The sequence below is a fragment of the Triturus cristatus genome, chromosome 5_2, assembly GCF_964204655.1.
Source record: "Triturus cristatus chromosome 5_2, aTriCri1.1, whole genome shotgun sequence".
NCBI lineage: Eukaryota > Metazoa > Chordata > Amphibia > Caudata > Salamandridae > Triturus > Triturus cristatus.
Window position 1 is genome coordinate 982947127 of NC_140588.1, and position 21771 is coordinate 982968897.

Here is a 21771-nt window from a genome sequence, read left to right on the forward strand (position 1 = left end):
GCAACTATAACTCACGCGACCGCAATCTTCTGCTGATGACATATGTGTCTTTATGAAAAAAAAATATTTGTAATATATGTATAGCTAAAAATTTATGGAAGAAGACATGGGCAAATAAGTGTCTAAATACAGTATTAGCATCAGCAGAGGATTGCGGTCGCGTGAGTTATAGTTGCCTGCACTAACTATAACGGGGGAATTTCATTGGTTTTTTATCAGTAAAATTTCCGCTAACTATAACATGTGTGAAACCTATGGTTTTTTCAGTGAATATATATATATATATATATATATATATATATATATATATATATATATTCACTGAGAAAAAACATAGCTTTCAGGCACATTATAGTTAGAAATTAGCATTTAAAAAACCTTAGAAATTCACTGAAAAAAACACAAGTTTCAGGGACATTATAGTTAGTTGAACATTTCACTCATACAGAACCAATGAAATTCAGCCGTTATAGTTAGTTCAGCTAACTATAACTCGCTCCTCCGCAATGCACTGATGATGTCACATATTACATCACTCATGACATGGTCAGTGACATCATTGATGACATCACTGATGACATCACTGATGACAACAATGATGACATCATCCACGTAATAATTTGATGCCTCTTCTCACACTCTAATACAATCTTTGACACACCCACTCTAAATTACAGACTGCCATTTTCAAAACCATAGACGCTCCAATACCAATAACTACATACTCACTCACTGATTCTTAGGTGTACACACCTATCCACTCACTCACCCATACAGTCACTCATACTTTCAGTCACTTATCAGTACAGGACTATCATATGCACCTATATAGACACTCACACACTGTCACTCATCCATAGAGTTACTCACACACCTAGTCAGTCACTAGTTCATGTGTCTGAATGGGTGATTTAGTAGGTGTGTGACTATCTGTATAAGTGAGTGATTAAACGCATTTTACTGAATGCATGGGTTAGTGACTAAACTGTGTAAATGTCTGTATAAGTCTGTCCGTTGGTGTGTAAGCAGTTGCATGGGTTGGTGAGTAGCTAAATGAGTGTATATATGGGTTATTCATTGGTTGTCTGAGTATCTGTATGGTTGCCAGAGTGTCTGTATGGGTGGGTAGGGGGGTGTGACTTTGTGCATATATGTGTGTGGGTGATTCACTGGGTGTATGGGTTCAAGAGAACATCTGTGAAGGGCTATATGGGTGGGTGAGTGTATGTATGGGTATGTTGGTGAGTGTTTAGATGTCTCAGTGGTACATGTGTGAGTAACTACATATGTGAAAGATAGTATATGTGAGTGTTGGAGTATATAAAGGACTATATGTGAGAGTGAGTGATTGTGAGAGTGGCTGTATGGATGAGTGTGTGCTTCTATTAGTTATTGTATAAGAGTGTAAGTATGTGTTAGTATATGTTTGAATAAGTGAGGTGGTGTGTGTATAACTGTATAGGTCAGTAAATGGGAGTGTGATTGATTCTTTGCATGACTGACTAGGTGTGCAAGTGTCTGTATAGGTATAGGAGTGCCGTATTGATGGTATGTATGAGTGACCGTAGGGGTGAATGAGTGGATGTGTGTGTAGACATAGGAATCAGTGAGTGGGTATGTAGTAACTGGTATTGGTGTGTCTATGGTTTCGAGAAGGCTACTGTGTATTTTAGAGTAGGTGTATCAAAGTTTATATTAGGGTATGAGGAGGTGCATCAGATTATCACATGGATGAGGTCATCAGTGATGTCACTGACCATGTCATGAATGATGTAATATGTGACGTTATCAGCAGTGCATTGCGGGGGCGTGAGTTATAGTTAGAGTAACTGACTGTAACGGCTGAATTTCTCTGGTTTTGTACGAGTGAAATATTCAACTAACTATAGCGTCCCTGAAAAAGTTTTTTTTTCAGTGAATATATATATACACATTTGCATAGTTTCATTTAACTTCTGGGAAAGCTTTCTGTTAAAACTCCACGCTTTATTCTGAAATTGTCTTTTGATGTGCCTAATTTTATGAGAGTGAACCCCCTTTTCAGGTGTTTCTTGCTTTGCCGTGTGTGTGTCTCCGTATGGGAGTGCTGTATTTTTTTTATTTGGGAGTGCGAAGCAAGACACCATCACCAGCACTGTAGAAGCAATAACATACCTCACCAAGTTAACAGGCATGGAATAATTGAAAAGTTCTATCACACATTACTATACAATTTTGGAAGACTAATATATTATAGTCCATTCACTATATCTATACATGACCGCTTGTTTACATCTCACGTAGATACTCAGACATCAGATGATAATAAAAATGCGCATCCCAACAGATCTCTCCACTTAGCCCCCTTTACCATGCCAGCTCAGGACAACAACTACACACATAATCTCAGATTGGACAGCTCGGGCAGTACCCAGCTAAGCAGACTTTATGATATGAAATACCATAAAGGACCTGCAGAGTTGTTCAATGCTCACAGTATACTGAACCCCATATAACTGTACATCTCTTACATTTCATCATCCAACACACTACTATGCGATGCATCCCCTAACACGTCAAGCACACGTCCGTGGTCACAACATGAAAACACTTCCCAATTAGCATCAAGATAAAAACAAGTTCCTTCCAAACCCACACCACCCATGGTGTAGCATAATACTCATGTAGGCTTCAGCACCCCACCTAGGGGTAGTAAGCGATACATAAATGCTGAAATACAGAACTGATATTTCAAGGGACGGTTATTCATTCATAGCATGACAGTCCTCACTGGGAAAAATATGTTATTAGACGAGTTTCATCGGTTCCTATGGAGGAAGGAAAAAAGCCCTGTTCTTTTGCACCATCTCCTGTATTACAAATCACTGCAGCCTGAATAACTTTAATCATTGGATGAAATCATATCCTTATCAGACTCAGCTATAAAATACTTATCCGAGGCCCAAGATTTTTATGGAAATAAAGGGGGTTGGCGGGTGGGGAGTGAGCTTTTGATGGAAGAGCTTTGTGCTGGAGCCCTGTTAATTTTGGGGGCTTTTCTCTTAGCTCGGTTTGTTCTATTGAAGTGGACCATAAACACACTGGCAGAATGTCTGATTTGCAGGGTTTATCATCCAACATATATCTAGAGCAGTCTATGTGCTTCATAAAGATTTTAACCTCATGCAGAGTTTAGTGCATTCCTGCTTCGATAATTTAAAGAGTATCTAAAGCATTGTTTAACAAAATCAAGAGTGGGTCTTGGCAATTTCTGCAGTAAAGAGATGAAAAAGCGCTATGACACGGCCAGTGTTAATTGTGTCAATGCACTTTTTTTTTATGGGTGGGGGTAAGCAACACAATGGAGGTGTGGGTAGGATGGCGGGATCAGCAACACGAGTGAGGAGGGTGGAGCCAAGAGCACAGACGTGGGAGGGTGGAGACTTGAGACACAGGCACTCTAAGAGTTAATGTGTAAAAAAAAAAGTCCCTCCACAGCAGAGATAACATTGATTGAAGCCCTGGGAGAAAGCAGGAGGCACTGACCAATCAGAAGCAAGGAGACAAGTGATGTGGAAGCCAACCAATGGTAAGTAATGAGCGGGCACTAAGCCGGTTTTAACCTTTTTTGTTAATAGATTTTGCTGACAGCACATGCATGCTGTCAGCGAAACTTATAAAGAGGAAAGATAGAGTGAAGATGAACAAGTGTAGAAAAGTGGTTGACATGGTAAAGTTGTTGCAAATCAGGGCAAAATTGGAAGAGGAATGAGGGGCAGTGGTGATTGAATTCCAACTCATGCATGTAATGTACAATGGAAATAATGACACGAGTGATTGAGCCAATGATGCACGGTTGGCTGCATTCACACTGATGTTTACAAGCCTATTTCAAGATGGTAGGCCAGCATGATGTTTATCTGGGAGTCTGATGAGTAAGTGTGTGGGCTGAGTGAGGGGACGTGGGTGGAGTAGAGGGGGTAGGATGATTGAGTTAATGGACTAAATGTGAGCTAGAGGGATGTGCACCTGTGTAGCCTTGACCTGAATAGAAAGGAGCGTGAAGGACTCTACTAAGTGTTTGCAAGTTTTCCTGACAATCCTTCAACTACCTGCCTCCCTTCATACTGCGGTCCGAGATGTGTGCCAAGAAGCCTACTGAGCAGTAATTGTTCCAGAAAATGCTCTAGCATTTACTTGTGCTTTTTAGTTATTTTATTTATCTTTATACCAAGGGACAGTCTGCGGCTTTCAGGAGTGCTTGTTAATAGTAAAACTGTCTCGCCAACATATTCTGTACATAAACTCTGTAGGCCAGCAGTTCTTAACATTTTGACTTTTGGGGACCCTCACGGATTCACTTTTGGAAGCAGAGGCTCCCTGCCTAGGCACGTTCCATGACTTGAGCCTAAAATTCTTTTTTTACCAAACTAAAGAATCAAGTACACACAAAAATAAATTAGCTATTACATATATTATTTAACTAATAATGGGAAGTATACAAAAATCAAAATTAATGGGAAAGTTGGAGCTTTTCAAAATGTGTGTTTATTTCTAAAAGAAAAATCCATTTGCTAAACTCTAGTATAAAACTTTCCTTTTTTGCTTCAAATGCATTGTTTACTTTGTCAGTGCATACTAGAGCTTCAATTGAGGCCGCCAATCATCCATTCTACCGTTTGCTGTAAATGTGCTGCTCCTACAAGTCAACCCAAGGATAACAGTTTTAGCCCCCGGTTTCTAATTCCTTCACATTTACAGAGAATTTTAAAGTGTTCAGCATTGCTCATATGCGATTATAATGCATTCATTTGGTAATATTAAGTGCCATATGTATCCAGCCTCTTTCCCGTTCGCAAAACTTTTGGGATGCATCATCCCAAAAGGCCATCGCACAATAGAGAATCGCAAAATTTGCGATTCTCTATTTTGCGAATGCAATTAAGTAATTGCAAATTGCGATTCCTTAAATGCAATTCTGGAAGCACCAGAAATTTGCTATTTGGCCTTAAGGAATTACAAATTACCACCAACTTCAAGTTGGTGGTAATTTGCGATTAACTTAAAAAAAAAACACTTTGATTTTTTAAAATTGCCATATGTCACACATACATGCCCTTAGGGCATGTATGTGCTCAAAATGTGCACACATGCATATTTCAGGGGTGCAACAGGGTGTCCTTTTGGCACCCTTGCAACCTTGAAATTGCATTCTCAATTTGCGATTCTATAATTGGTAATCGCAAATTGAGAATGTCTTCCCATTCATTCCTATGGGCCTCCTAGCCCATAGGAATGAATGGGAAGGTATTCCTGATTTGCAAATCTCAATTTGCGATTCACAAATAAGGAATATGTAAGATTCGCAAAACTTTTAGCAAATCCTACATACATTGCAGCTTGCGATTCTCTAATAGCGATTTGCTAAAAACCTTAATTTGAGAATCGCAAAATACTTTGATACATATGGCCCGAAATGTTCTAAACCATGGTAGTTCCCCCCTCCCCAGTCTCTTCCCCCCCCACACAGGTTTAGCGGATTCCCAGGGGTCAGCATACCACAGGTTAAGAGTGTCTGCTTTAGACCATGCTGTGTAACCACTTAGTGATTAATTGTATTGTATTGTAATTACATTTGTATAGCGCTTACTACCCCTGACGAGGCGTTAAATCACTTTTTCAGCGAGTAGCATGCTACTCCGGGACCTATAGAGGATTAGTGTTGAATTAGTATAGTGAAACATGCAAGTACATTTTAAGTGGTGGATAGGTTAGTCAGTCATTTGGATTTGGAAGGATAGCAGAACGACAGAAGAGGAAAAAAGGTTTGTATTTATATAGCGCTCCTTACCCCTGAAGGGGTGTTGCATCACGCTACTCCGGAAACCCATAAAGGATTAGTGGTGAATTAGTATGGTGAAATATGAAAGTAATTTGAGTGGTGGATATTAGTCAGTTATTTGAAGTGAGAAGGATAGCGGAGGGATAGAAGAGGAAGAAAGGTTTACATTCATAAAGCACCTGTTACCCCTGATGGGTGCTGATACGCTTTTCTGGCGTGTAGCACGCTATTCCTGAACCCATAAATAATTAGTGTTGAAAATTAGTATAGTGAAATATGAAATAATTTGAGTGGTGGATATGTTATTCAGTTATCTCGATAGAGAAGGGTAGGTGGCGGGATAGAAGAGGGAAAGAGGTTTGTATTTATATAGCGCTTGCTACCCCGGATGGGGTTTTGAAGCGCTTTTTTGGCGAGTACCTCGCTACTCTGGAACCCATATGGATTAGTGTTGAATTAGTATGGTGAAACATGAAATTTATTTGAGTGGTGGATATGTTAGTCAGTTATTTGGATTGAGAAGGGTTGGGGAAGGGTGGAAAAGTGAAAAAGGTTTGCATTTATATAGCACTTGTAACCCTGATGGGGTGTTGAAACGCTTTATTGGCGAGTAGCAAGCTACTCTGGAACCCATAAAGGATTAGTGTTGAATTAGTATAGTGGAATATGGAATTTGAGAAGTAAACATGTTAGTCTGTTATTTTGATTAAAAAGGATAGTGGAGCGATAGAAGAGAGAAGGATTTATTTTTCTTTGTTTAGGTCATAGCAGTAGGAGGAGCCTTTTGGATGAGTAAAAAGGGTTTTTAAGGGGAAGAGTCAGAGGGAAGAGTTTAGAAAGGTTTGTTTTGGGAGATCGGTATAGTAAAAGAGGTGTCAGATGATGCAAGGAGGGGTAGAGTAGGAGAGAGTCTAGAAAGGGTTATTTTGGGGATCATAGTAGTGGTATGGGGTTTGGGATAAATGAGAGTGGATGTAGAGGATATATTGACAGATGTATAGGGTGAGAGATAGGGTAGTGCATTGGAAAGAGTAGTAGAAAGAGGTTTGAGATGAGTCAGAGTGGAGGTAGAAGATATATTGAGAGAAGTATAGGCTGAGAAATAGGGTAGTGCATTGGAAATGCTAAATTAGAAGAAAGTGATAAATATATAGATCCATAAGTACATTGAAAGTATATAGATGCATAAAGGAGGTAAGTATATGTAGATTAAAGATATTGATAGAGGTACAGGATGAGAAATAGGGTAGTGCATTGCATATGCTTTTTCAGGCGAAAATTAACAGACACACAGATCCAAGTACATGGAGGTACATAGATGCACAATGGAAGCAAGTACATGTAGACCAAAGATGATTTTTTTTTTTTTTTTTTTTTTTACACAACATAATTATTCTACAGGTTTATACAAAGATAGGTACATATATCTATAGTGAAAATATATGCTTATATACAGAGGTATATGCTGTAAATGTTTGTGTATGGTGCTTATGTGGGGAAGAGCCAATTCGTGAGTAGTTTTCTGAAGATAAGGTGGATCTTATGTTGGGGGTAAAAAGTTCTATAGTTGGCTGCTTGAACAGAGAAGGATGTGCTATTTTTTTTTTTTCTGGTATCTTCGTATTTTGAGACGAGATGCCCCTTAGAGCGGAGATTTCTTTGTTGAACGTGTTTGGCGATATTATTTCTGATGAAGAGCGGTGCCATTCCATGTATTGCTTTGTGGGTGATACAAAGTAGCTTGAACGTGGATCTTCTGGCAACCGGTAACCAATGCAGGACTTTCAAGGCAGGTGAGATATGGTCTCGCGGTTTGATATGCAAGAGTAGTCTGGCAGCCCAGTTTTGAATTCGTTGTAGCCTTTTCATGGTCGTTAAAGGTGATCCTTGGTAGAGGCTATTGGCGTAAACTAGTTTGGACAGAACAAGGGAGATGGTAGCTTGGACTTCGTGTGGAAATCCCAAATGAGCGAAAATTAGTCGCAGAGTTTTTACAGTAAGAAAGCTTGATCTTGCTAGTTTGTCCACTTGGGTATTCAACAACAGCTTGGAGTCCATGGTCATTCTGAGGTTTCTTACTTCCTTCGATACTTTAGGCGGTGATCCCAGTTCATCAGGCCAGGCGGCAAGCGGGTTATGTTTCCAATTGCAACACTTGAGTATTTCCGTTTTGGAAGCATTCAATTTGAGATGGCTCCAAGTCATCCACTGATCCACGGCTCTGAGACAACTAAAAATTGGGGATTTCCAAGGTCTATGGGGCATTCCAGTTGAAGGAGTATTTGCGTGTCATCTGCATAGTTATAGCACGTGAGGTGAAATTGATCAGTTCCGGTAATGACTTCATGTAGATGTTGAAAAGCATGGGCGAGATGATAGAGCCTTGAAAGACCCCTGCTTTTGTGGAGTTTGGTTTGGACGAGAAAGGTGGGGTGTGGATGACATTAGTTCCGTTTCGAAGGTAGGATGCTATCCAGTCTAGAGCAGTTCCCTCTATGCCGGCTTCATAGAGTCTTTGTTTCAGAGTGTCATGGTCAACCGTGTCAAAGGCAGCCGAGAGGTCCAAGAGGAGTAGCGCAGCTACCCCATTGCGGACTACTGTATTATTCAGGTCATCCCAGATGGCAAGGAGAGGAGATTCAGTGCCTCTTCCCGGACAGAATCTTGTTTGGAAGTCTGAAAGTATGTCATTCTCTTCAATGAAACGCGACATCTGGGTGAACGCTGCTCTTTGTATCAGTTTGCCCAGGAAAAGTCAATTTGTAATGGGTCCTTAGTGGTCAGGGTTTAGAGGGTCAAAGTTTGTTTGTCAGTAAAGGGCGTATGTGTGACTTTGAGTTCTTCTGGAAACATTCCAGTAGTTAAGGAATTCTCGAAGATCCTTCTTACTGGAGTGGCAGCAGAGTTTGTTAAAAGAATTGTCTTGAAAGTTTGTGGTGTACAGGGGGCAGAAGGGCTGCCGGCAGGCCTGCTTGCTTTGACCAGGTCCATAAATTCATCGTGCGAGATGTGTTGGAAGGAACGGAGAGGCTGGGTTAGAGTATTCTTGGATTGTTGTTTTGTACAAGGGTTAGTGCTGGTGCTTTGTTTCTGTTTTAAGTAGGAGTCCAATGTGTCTGCTTTGACCGTGTAATGATTTGCCAGTTTGTCTGTGAAAATCTTGAGTAACAGGAAGAGTTCCTTCTAGGCAATTTGGTTTGCGAAATTCATTGAGTATTTTATAGAATTCTTTATTTGCACATTTAGCATTTTGAATTCGGCCTGAATAGTACCTTTTTCTTAGCTTATTTGATAGCTTACTTGAATAATCTGTTTATTTTCTGTAGGTGAAGTTTGTCTTGTTTGGAGTTTGTTTTGAGCCAGGTATGTTGCAGCTTTCTAATTTGTTGTTTTATGTCTTTTATTTCTATGTTTCTCCAAGGCGCTTTTTTCTTTTGTTCTGATGTGTGGTTTTGAGTGGTATCAGGATGTCAAAAGCTTCCTGTAGCCTCACATGTAGATTTTGAACAGAATTTATGGTTTCCAGATTTGTACTGGATGTTAGTTGTGTTTCTAAGTGTTCCAAATTGAGTTTTTTCCACGGCCGATCGGTGGATGGATGTAAGGTCGTTTTAGGTGAGTCGCTTAGTATTGTTTTATGTTGGAAAGCAAGCAAAGGGTGGTCTGACCTTGTGAATGGTCAGATAGTTTAAAAAGGTAACTAGTTCAGTATTAGCAAAAATGACATCTAGGATATGTCCAGCGATGTGTGTGGGTTTGTGGACAATCTGATGCAGGTTCAGTACATCTAGGCCAGTGATTATTGTTTTTGGATGGGTCCTATTGGGTTTGTCAAACCAAATGATGAGGTCACCCAGAACGCATAGGTTTGAGTGTATAGTTATCAGGTCTGAAACTGTGTCTAGAAGTGTGTCTGGGAATGTCACCTTGGTAGGTGGAGGTCTGTAAAGGAGCAGGAAGTTAAAGGAGGAAGACGGTGTAGGATTGCATCTTGTTAGAAGAGCCTCACAATTCTTTATGGAGATGTCGTCAACTTTATTGCTATGTAATGTTTACCTGAGCACAACAGCTAGACCACCTCCTTTTTTGCCTGTACAATTTTGGGTGATCATTTGATAGCCTAGAGGAACGGCTTCATGCTGGACTGGAGCCATATCATCTCCCAACCATGATTCAGTTATGAATAATATGTCTGATTTTGTATCGGTGAGAAGGTCGTAGATGTGATGTTTGTTTTTAGAGAGGGATCGAGGGTTTATTAGTAGACAGTTTAGAAAATGGCCTTTGGTGATAGTGAGACTTTGTTTTGTAGAAGAGTGATCAGTATTATGTGGGTTTGTAGCAGGTGTGTTTTTAGTGCTGACATTAGCTGTATTAGGATAGCAATCTGGTAGCTGTTCTGCATCATGTTCCTCATCCAGCATGATAAGAAGGCATTTTGATGGGTCTGTGCGTGTATGTGGTGGAGATGGTGTTTGAGTGTGAGTTGGTGTACTGTGTTGTTTTCGTGGTGTAACATTGTTGTGCAGTAGACATGGGAAGCGAAGTTGTGAGGTGTGGCACGTTGCTTATATTGTTTGCGTGTGTTTAGGGCAGAAGGTGTACGAGTTAGGGGTGATGGTGCAGCATGTGGGTCATGTAGTAAGGTTCTAAATTGTGCAATGGATGAGAGGCGGTTAGAAGAGAGTTGCTGTATCTGTGTTAGGTGTGGTGGAAGAGAGAAAGCTTGGCATTGGAGTTTGTTCCATTATGTGGTTTGAAAGGTGGTTGTATGTTTGTATTTTATGATGGTATTATGAGGTGTTGCGCTTTGAAGATCTTGTTGTGCTGGTGTGTGTGATATGTTTTGTTTTTGAGAAGTAGTGAAAAGGGGTGTTGGTGTATGTGTTTCATGCAATGGATTTGGTTGTATAGTATTGTTTGTTAGAGAAGGTTGTACGGTAGAGGGGGCGGTGACGTGTGTATGACTAGAGTGTATGTTGTGTGTAGGAGGGAATGAAGTAGAGACAAGAGTTTGTCTTAGACTGGTTTATTGCAAGAGTTAAAAAAAGTGTGGTGGTGTGCAGTGTATGTGTTGTGTGTTAATGTTATTATGGTAGAGGGAAGAGGAGGGTGTTGGTTAGACAAATGATGGAAGGCTGATTATATGTTTGTTAGTGATAAAAGGTGGTCTGTTAGGAGTAATTAGAGCAGGGAGCGTGTGTCTGGATGGGATGAAGTTATGTATGATGTTGAAAGGCTTTGGGTTAGTGATGAGTGGACTGGTTAGAGGTATAGGATAGAGTTGAGTTCTGTTTGTAGGTGATGGTGGATAGAAGGGTGTATAGATGTGGTTTGGTTGGTTTTGTAGTGTATGCTGGTACATTGGTTTGTGCATAGGGTTGTGAGCGGTGTACATTTGGTGCGAGTGTGTTACTAAGAATGGGAACATGGGCAGTATTTCTGGCCTCAGTCCCGACCAGTCTCAAACAGGTAACTGCCCTTGTCCTCTCCGCCCTTAACCTCGACGCCTGGGCTGAGACACCCTAAGCTTTGGCCTATTATAGCCCTAGTAATCAGGTGACCCCTTTAGCCAAAGGGGACCCTGATCTCTACGTCCAATAGAGGCCCTAGCCCTACCAGTAGTCCCAACCCAAGTCCAAGCAACCACACAACTCAAAAAAAGGAGATCCACACCAATTTTAGAAAAATAAGCTTCTTTCAAGACTTATTTTAAGACCAAGAAATATGCAAAAAGGCAACTACGCTTTTCAAGAAAAATACTTTCCGCTTTAAAAAGCTGTCACAGTGCAATTTTCAGTTCAGCAATGTTAACCTATGAGAAGAAAACAAGAATGTGGCTTTTCAGGCAAGTATACAAATTACAGTCTTGGTTTTCACAATGAAGAATCAGCACCAGGCAAGGTTCAGGTAAGTAGCAAATCTGCGCCTCCAGCGGCTGGTTGCAGGGTTCAAATTTGGAATCTGGAGCCTATGTTATCCAATGGAGAAAGAAAGAGGGTAATCGAAAAGATACTGCTCACAGATGAGTAACATGCTTCGGTAACCCAGTCTCTGGGAGTTATGGTAAGCACAGGTGGGAGGCACAAAGTAGCACCAAACTTACACCCTCTGTGGCACAGGGACGGCCAGCTGCAGAGTGCCAACACAGTGTCTGGCCCCCAAAGTAAACCAATGGGGGAGATCAGTTTGAAGAAAGGCTGCAGGCTCAGGCCAGGAGGCTGGACAAATAAAATACACAGCTGTCCAGGTAAGTAGTGAGGCTAGGGGACTAGGGACACTGTTGGTCACGCTCCTCAATGCCCAGGCTTTGGGTGCAGGGCTGTCCTTAGGTGTCGAAAAGTTTAACCAGGGAAGTCGTGGGGAGTCTGCAGGCGTCCAGGTGGAGTCCCCCCCAAGGGTCAGCTCCCAGTTGGTTTCTTTTGGACAGGTCCGCTGTCCACGGGAGACCTTGATCTTTGTTGAAGGCAGGCCGTACTCCCAAAGTTTCGAGGTTGCTGGGCTGCAGGATGGGTCGTCTTTTGGTGCAGGTTTGTTGAGGGATGCAGACAGGCCAATAGGCCGGGGGCAAAGTCGATTGGCGTCTGTAGTCTTCTCTGCTGGTGCGACGCCTCAGTGTATTGCTCCTCTCAAGTCATCAGGAATCTGATTTCAAGGTCCGGGGGTGCCACCTAAATACTAGATTTAGGGGTGTTACAGGGGAGTGACAGGTAGGGACCAATGGGTTTCTTACCTGGGGTGTCTACACCCACTATCATGACACCCTCCTGTGGGAGGGTGGCATAGCCCTGGCCCAGTCCCATCCTCAAGATGGCGGGCACTGAAAAATGCATTTCACTTCGTCTCTAGCACCTGAGGGGTGGAGTTGGTGAAGGAGGGCACACCAATAATCAATAAGATTTCCTGCCTAAGGTGGGGATTTAAGCCAGGGGCTGCCATCTGCAGCTAGCAGCAGAAGCTGGGGCCGCATTACAAAGGTGGCAAGGCCTCTGAAGCTTCCCTCTGAGGCACGGTGCTCATTTGGGGGGGGGGAGAAAGGGCAGATGTGACAACTCCAACCAGGATGTGCTTTGTTTCTGGACTCAAAGAGCAAGAGTCCAGAAACATGACTGGTGGTGTTAGGCTGCTTAAAGCCAGTCAGAGACCACACCAGGGTTGGTAGGTTTTCAGGGGGCACCTCTGAGGTGCCCTCTGAGTACGTTTTAATAAATCCAATACTGGCATCACTGAAGATTTATTAGGGAGTTGTTTGGTTCCAAACACCCCTTGGTTCAATGAAGCCACCATGGTGCTAGGGAACTCGAGTTGTCGAGTTTCTAACCCATGTATTCTCTATGGCTTCCCTGGCACTTACAATATTAATAGACTTCAATATTGAAGGTTCGTCATACAGATGTGCCCACACCGGAGATATAGTGCACCATGCCTTAGGGCTTGTAATGCCTGCTAGAGTGATTACTTAACTATACCATAGGCAGTGCTGCTTGGGATGGCACGCAGGCAGTGTTGCATGTCGAGACTGTTTTTGTCTGCACCAGGCCATGCAGGCTGCAGTGACAGTTTGCATGGCCCTGGTGAGGGGTGCCTAGGAGACGCTCTTCAGTCCAAATGCCCTATGTACCAGGGGTACCATTTACTGAGGCCTGAAGTTGCCAATTGTGGTACAGCTTTAGGGAAAACACTGGTACTGAGAATCTGGACAGCATGGTCCCAGTACACTTTAGGCAAAGTTGCATCAAAAGCCTGGCAAATTGTGTGAGAGAGAGTGTGTGTGTGGGGGGGGGGGGGGGAAGCGGGGTACACATAACAGGAAGCAAAGTAAAGAACACTGGTACAGGGAAGCACAGAAATTGTTAACATGGGCCAAATTAAAATACAGTTCTGGACTGAAAAAGGAATAGAGTACTCCGTCTGATATAGGTCACCCCCCCCCCCCCCGATGCAATATCTAAATAAAGATCGGACCACTCATTTAAAAAGCTAGCTCTATGTTGAGGTGAAAAATAACCACATAATGGCTAGCAACAAGTTATGCTGCTCAGCTCAGTCAAAAGCACCTTTGTTCACCAACATATAGGCAATTACAAGTCCGTGCTCTATATTGGCAAGACCACAAAATGTGGGCTAAAGCTCCACAGCTGACTCGGGTCCAACAGAGGATCAGAAGATCCACACCACCATCGTGACACAGCACACTGAGACAGCCCAAAAACACAACAGCTCTATACACTTTGACAGACGGTCACTAGCCTGCACTGCTTCCCAATTGACTTCATCCGAATGAAAACACTAGAATAATTCCCTGGTGCATTTACTCATTGGGTTGGGTCATACCCACAGACATCCCCCTATGGAGGACTGCTCCGTGGAAAATAACTGCAGACAAGTTCTTCACCAAAGTGTTGAGACAAAGTGATTGTTGAGTGTGTGCTATATAAAAACCCACGTTAGGTAAGTAAGAAACAGATGACCAAGAGAGTAACATATCCTAATATGCAAGAACTAGGAAGGGCTGTGCTGCAGGAGGTTAAATTACTATTTAGGTTAACATTGTTGCAATGGTTGGATACAGTGAGATGCCTATAGTTACAGCAAGCAATAAAGATAGCTTTAAAAAAAGGTGACATTACCTTGTGTTATGCCTGGAGCACTCCACACTGTGGCACTTAAAGCAGACCGACCGAGACTCTGGAGAAAGTTACCCACAGCCATTCCTGATAACACATCAACAGTAGGTTGCAAAAAATACCTCTCAGACTACCAAAGAGGCTAACTCCACAAAAAACCATCACCTCACAGATAAAAGAACACAGTAGGACAAACGAAGCCTGCACAGATGGGCACAAATGTTCTGAAAAACAAGCTACAGTTTCAGTATGTAATGTTTATGTTTAAGCAATTTTTATAGCGCGCAAATACCCAGGGGTGTCTCGGCGCTTAACTGATCAGATGATGGCTATAGCAGATCTTAATGTGGGAAAAGCCAGGTTTTTAATTTCTTCCTAAAACTAAGGAGAGTGGGGGCAGTTTTGATGGTAAAAGGGAGTAAATTCCATAGTCTAGCTGTGGAAATCACAAAGCATCTGTCACCCCAGTAGGCTTTCCTTGTGCGTTGGACATTGAGCAGATGAGCTGAGGATGAGCGAAGAGTTCTGGGGTTTTCGAGAGGACGAAGGGCATCTTTGAGAAACTGCGGGCCTGAGTTGTTGATGGCTTTGTAGGCAATGCACAGTGCCTTAAATTGTGTACGGCTCCTGACAGGAAGCCAATGAAGCTGTCGGATGTGAGGAGTGATGGAGGTGAACTTAGGAATGCCCAATAAGATTCTGGCTGAGGCATTTTGCACTAACTGAAGCCTATTAAGAACGTTTTCCTGTGCATTGAGAAGGAGGGCATTACAATAGTCCATTCTGGCAAAAACGAGGGTGCGGATCAGAGTTTTACCAGCTGAAATGGGGAGGTAGGGAAGAAGCTTCTTGATTTTCTTCAGAGTGAAGAAGGAGGTGGAGACTACCGAGTTGACGTGGTGGTGGAAGAGCAGTCTGTCATCGAATATGACTCCGAGGTTGCGGACCTTAGTGACAGGTTCTGGTGGAGATCCCATCTCGTTGGGCCACCATAGAGGGGACCAGGCAGGTTCTAATTTCCCGAATGTCATAACCTCGGGCTTTTCAGAGTTCAATTTTAGACAGTTTGAAGACATCCAGGAGCTGATGGCGAGCATTCCCTCTTGAAAGTTTGCTGCAACTGTAAGTCCATCATTATGTACAGATAGAACCAGCTGGGTGTCGTCGGCATAGGTTGTGAGACTAATGCCGTAGGACTTAATCACCCTCGCTAAGTCCGAAACATAGATATTAAACAGGGTCGGACTTAGCAAGGAGCCCTGTGGTACTCCGCATGGAAGGGAGAACGTGTGGGAGAAGAAAGGGCCCAGTTTTATAGCCTGTGAACGATTGGCCAGAAAGGAGGCAAGAAGTTCTTTGGCATTATTCTGGATGACGATTGCTGAGACACGATCGATCAGAGTGGCATGATCGACCGTGTCGAAAGCCGTAGATAGATCAAGCAGTATTAATACTGGTGCGCCGCCTTTGTCTAATGTCATTCTTATTTCCTCAGCTGCTTTTATTAAGGCTGTCTCGGTTCCGTGTCCCTGCCTAAATCCAAATTGAGTGTCGTCCAGTAAGTTATTTTCATCAATGAATTTGGAAAGCAGTATATTCATTACTTTTTCAAATATTTTTGCAGGGAAAGGAAGACATGCAATGGGTCTGTAGCTGGATGGGGAAGCGGGATCAAGGGTGGGTTTTTTCAAGAGAGGCTTGATGATGGCTATTTTCCAAACTGTGGGATATGAGCCAGTAGTGAACATAGTATTACAAATGTTGGTCAAGGCGGGGGAGATGGCATCAGGGATGAGGTTGAGGATGGAAGGTGGACATGGGTCTAGGGGTGATCCTGATTTGGTGTTGGAGATTAGACGAGAGACTTGTTCCTCAGAGACTGATTTGAAGTTACAGAAGGAGGGAACGTTGATGGCTGGAGATTGTTTAACTATGCTGGTTGAAGAAGATTCGTGAAGAAAAGCTGAAAAGATAGAAGTGACTTTGTCCATAAAGAAATCTGCGATGGAGTTGCAGAGGGATTGACACGTGTCAGAAGGGGGAACAGGGGGGTTTGAGAGATGATTAACCACTTGAAACAATTTTCTTGCAGAGTTTTGAGTCGGATTAATTTGGGAAGTATAGTAGATCGTTTTTTCTGAGGCGATGAGGTCTTTGTATTTGGATAGGGCGCTTTTATATGAAATTTTGTCAATAGGGTTGTAGTGCCTGCCCCAGTGTCTTTCCAGATTTCTACAATGTTGTCTTTGTAGACGTAGGGATTCAGAGAACCATGGGGCAGAAGGAGATTTTCTATTGCAATGAGAGGTTTTGGGAGGTGCCAATTTGGAGCATGCCGTGTCCAGGATGTTGAGGTAGTTACTAGAAGCTAGTGACGGATCCGGTTCCATTGTATTGATGCCATCGGTCAGTATAGAAGCAAGATGAGAGATATCGATGTTTTTCCAGTCTCGTGTTGAGATAGGGGAAGTTGGTTCGTTTTGAGATGAAGGGGACTTGGTTTTAATAGAAAAACAGACTGCTGAATGATCTGTCCAAATAAGGGGAATAGATGGGGAAATCAGAATGTCAAGAATATTGGTGAATATCCCATCAAGGGTGTGACCTGCTTTATGGGTAGGCTGGGTGACAATTTGATGAAGTCCTACTGCTGAAAGATCACTAATAAGGGCAATGGTATCGTTGTCGCTTAGGGATTCTAAATGAAAATTAAAGTCTCCTAATATGGTATATTGAGGAGCTCCAGCTGTAACTTCGATTAAGTTGTTAAGGCTATTAAGGAAGTTAGATCTAGGGCCAGGAGGTCGGTAGAGCAAAGTGCCAGCAAATGACTGATTGCCGGAGAGGTTGATAGAGAAGGAAAAAGCTTTACAGTCTCTGTAATTAAGAGCAGTGGTTTTGATTTTATAGTGGTTTCTATAGATGATGGCTATACCGCCACCCTTTTTTTTGGTTCTATCCAATCTGTGAACACAGTAACTTTCAGGGAGGGCTGCTTTGAAGTCAGGGCCAGAGGAGTTGTCACCCCAAGTCTCGGTGATAAACAATAAATCGAGATTGTGTGACACAATGAACAAGGATATCGAGTTTGTGTTTTGGGAGGGAGTGCACATTAATGAGTGCTGCTAGAACCTGTTTAGGGGTATTAGCAGGAGGAGTGTGGTTAATACAAGCAGGGCATTTGTAAGGACCTATCAGAGGGTCCGTAAATAAAAATTGTGGTATAGAGGGCGGTAGGTTGGCCGAAGGGTTAAGTTCTAGAAGTTGAGAGGAGGTATATTTGATCAAGGTAGGGGCTATGGGGGTCTGAGGGACGAATGGGCCAGGGGGGGGTGGCCCTGGGCCCGGCGCAGACGGGCTTGCCTTAGGCGCGCCCGTCCGCTGCACGTCCGGTAGGTACACATGATTTATAGACGAATGGAGATGTTGGGGGGGGGGGGGCGACAATAGTGGGCGTGGCCTGGGGAGTCCCAGGGAATGGCGGCAAGATAATTATGTTGTAACCCGTGGCAGCGATAAATCCGCTGTGCGGGGGATGCCCAATGAGTGAAAAACAAATAATAAGTGCCCAGGGAGAAAAATCGGTAAGTTAAAAGCACAATTTCACACACAAATGTTAAGAGCTGCAAGCGATCGTTCTCAGATGTCAGGCAATAATAGGTCTAATTTTGCAAATCCCAAAAGTAAAATGAAATAAAACCGGAAAAGTAATTCATTGGATCAGACCTAAACATAACACCTAGTGCAACTTACAGACATGTCAACCTAAAGAAAAGAAATTTACAGGTAAGAAGGCGGGTATGATTCTCGATTAAAAGACGTAAATGCAAATTAATTTTTAAGGGCTAATCCGGTCTAAGTAAATGTGTCTCAGAAAGACTGTGCCCCATGAAGGACTGGGACAATGATGGAGCCCTAATGTTTCTTTTACTTTTATACACCAAATAAAATCGACACAATGTTGGTCCTATAAACTATTTACGGAAATAACCCCCAAAAACAAGCTCACGGTCCTATAACTTTTCTTTCAAAATTCATAATTGGTTCAAGTAGTTACAAGATATTGTAAGCCAGCTATTGAAAAGTGTGGATTAAATAGTTAACGTTTAATGGGCAAGGAAAAACACTAATATGTTAAAATGTAAATAAAACTACACAAAAGTCATGTTAGAAATGGAAAAACCAAAAAAGAAAGACATTATGATTAATCTACATGTCCCAATTTTGCACCATTTCCAAACGTTCATCTGTCTAGTTGACAAGGCAAATGGACTACTTTTCGGTCCTGACCATCAAAAAGTAATAAGTTTCGAAAACCAGTAAACTGCTAAAGGGCACTTAATGATTTTTTTTCTTAGCAAAACAAAAAAAAAAAAAGCACTTTCAGCTCTCAGGTCTGCAACAGCCATGATTCTGGATCTCAAACAGACTGATAGGCTGTATTTCATTCTGTTGCATTATCCTCTATAATGATACTTCCAACACACTTGGAAGGAGATACAAAGGCAGATGTGTTAGGAGCAGTTTTAAAAAAGGACCCTACACATACTCAGCAGATACCGTTCAAATTGTTATTCACTGTATACAGATATCTTACAACAAATGCAAGTCACATTCCATAATGGAATCACCAATTCTAAATCACACAGATATTTTTGAAATACATACCTTCTGATGAATCTTACCTCATGTGACTTGCATCATTAATATAGATTGTGTACTATCTACAGTTATATATTTTCTTGAGAATCACCAATGGGAATACTCATACGTTAACTTTCGTTGATTATTAGGACCATTTACTATTCTGCCCTGAAGACGTTCTGGTGTTAAGAACGAAACGCGTTGGCCGATCTCTCTTTTTAAAAAAAATAATTTATAAGAATAAAAGAAACTAAAAGGACTACCTGCCATGTTTGGACTTCTTACTGGTGCACCTTCCTTTTTTTCTGTTACAAAAAGTATTTATCTGGATCCCAGTGGAGTCCTTCTGCGGCGGACTCAGGAAGAATATCCTATAAACAAGGGTTGAGGTGCTGAACGAGTGGTCAGCCGCATTTTGTCTTTTGCCAAATAATATATATATATACACATACATATACTCACACACATACATACACACACACACTCTCTCTCTCTCTCTCTCTCTCCCCTTGGAAGAAAATTCATTCTTAGAGTAGGTGTTAGCCAAGGCCCTTTGATTTTGGTCAAATTAAATGTATAATATGCTTACTTAAAGGGGCTCTGACAGCCCTCTCCATCCATTGGTCTGTTAACGTGCCATTCACATTTTTCTTTCAACTGTAGCATACAGCATGGGCCAATAGGCCCACCCACTTCAGCCATTGACCAACTTCACAGTAAATTACGGCATCCCACACTTTCACAAGGAGCACATCAACACACAAATTAGTTCTTCAGGGCTAGGCGCTACAATAGCAATGTGTGATTTCTGAGATCAAACATGTTGGCTTTTAGTCAATTTTGAGGGTGGAGGGGGTTGACAAGGGCTCAGCAGCTTCCTCAAAAATAAAGTTTTGCAGAAAATCGGGACAGAACAAGCATTAAAAGCCAAAATGCTGTCAGCTACTGCCAGTCCAGTTGACATTACCAATATTTATTTGTGCAGCAGTAAAAAACCTTTAACTGAAAAATGTAATGGCTATTTGGAGACTGAAAGACACCTTCATTCCCCCCCCCCCCCCCCCCTCTCTAACTTGAGAAAGTACCATTTTAATTTCACATTTTCCGGATCAGGCGTAGGTTTAAAATGAATTTACAACAAAAACCTCTAAACCGGTCAATAATGTAATTTGAGCATGATTGCTAGTGGCTCACACCTGGGATAACCCAACTATTCTTGTGCTACACAAACTACTTTACTGCAAAGGATAGACTGTCACAATCACACATAATACTCTGGCCAAAGACCGCAAAATTCCTTTATTCCAGAAATTCAGCTCACTAAAATTTTCCACTGAAAGAATATGTGAACCTTTGTTTCAAGGAAGTGACTGCTATATGATAGGCCGTTCAATACTACAAGAATGAGCACTAAACCCATGCGAGACAATTAAGGATATACCCAGTTTAAACACAGTAAACTGTTTAATAAAGGACAACGTAGGTTCTTCTGGCAGGAATAAGAGAGAGTTTTAGTGGCGCTGTGACATCTCGGAGAGATACTGCCTTAGATACCTTAATATCATCCCAAAAACAAGTGTTACCATGCCAACAGTTTTGGTTCTACAAAACATACTTGTAGCAAAATGTGAAAGTATTGATGAACTGGGAAATGCCGGTGCTGATAAAACCCACTAGCAGATTATATTTACAAATTTACCAACTGTCAGCTAATTTCAGAATGGTGGAAAGAAATTCACAGAATAAATGCAATCTTAAAATGTGATTAACTGTCAAATTATTTTAGATGACACAGTAAAATGGACATTTGTAGGAAGAAAAAAAAACACCTATGCCTACAGCAAGGTATCTGTTGGAGAAAGATTTTTTTGGGGAAACTGAGTTAGCAGAAAATTAACCTTGAGATTACAAATCCTGTACAAACAAACTGAATGTTTTGCTCAAATTCAGACGTCATTTGAAACTCCATCTAATTTAGGAAGAATTTCTCTATCTATAGAACTGTTAAAGTATGACATTTTAGAAAACCCATCAGTAACAATTTTAGTGCAAGATACTTTTTGATGTTATCATTCAATAAATAGATCAATTAAGGAGTATTTATGGAATTGTAATACCCTATTTTATACTAGTGCTTTAAATAAGGTAGGTTGTTTTTTTTAATGATTAGTTCATTTAATTCCCGTCTAATAGCGGAGCAATATTTGATATAATTTTGTTTTTTTGTCTTTTACATCAGTGGGAGATGGTATTATTCAAATTTTACAATTACACAAAGTATATATTTGTATGAGGGGGGGAAACACTCCTGTACACACTCAGCAGCAAACCAAATTCAATTCGGGGACGGCTTTTCATATCTTTAAAAAGTCTGAATACAGCAATCTATAAGTGACATGTAGGCCGAAAACGTCCGTCACATCAGAAAATGCATTTCACATTAAAACATTTATAAATATTTGCCTAATTTATGGTACTAGTAATATTTGTTTTAGTTCAAATATAGTGAATCTATGGCGGGGCTGCTGTAATTAAGAAGTGCATGGAATGTCAAAAACAGTACTATTCCAAAGGTCTGATTATGGTACTAGAGGGAAAGTAGATAAAGAAAATAGGAAGGGACTTATGAAGCAGCAGCATGGATCATATGGTGACAGTTTCACAAATAGAATTGCTTTG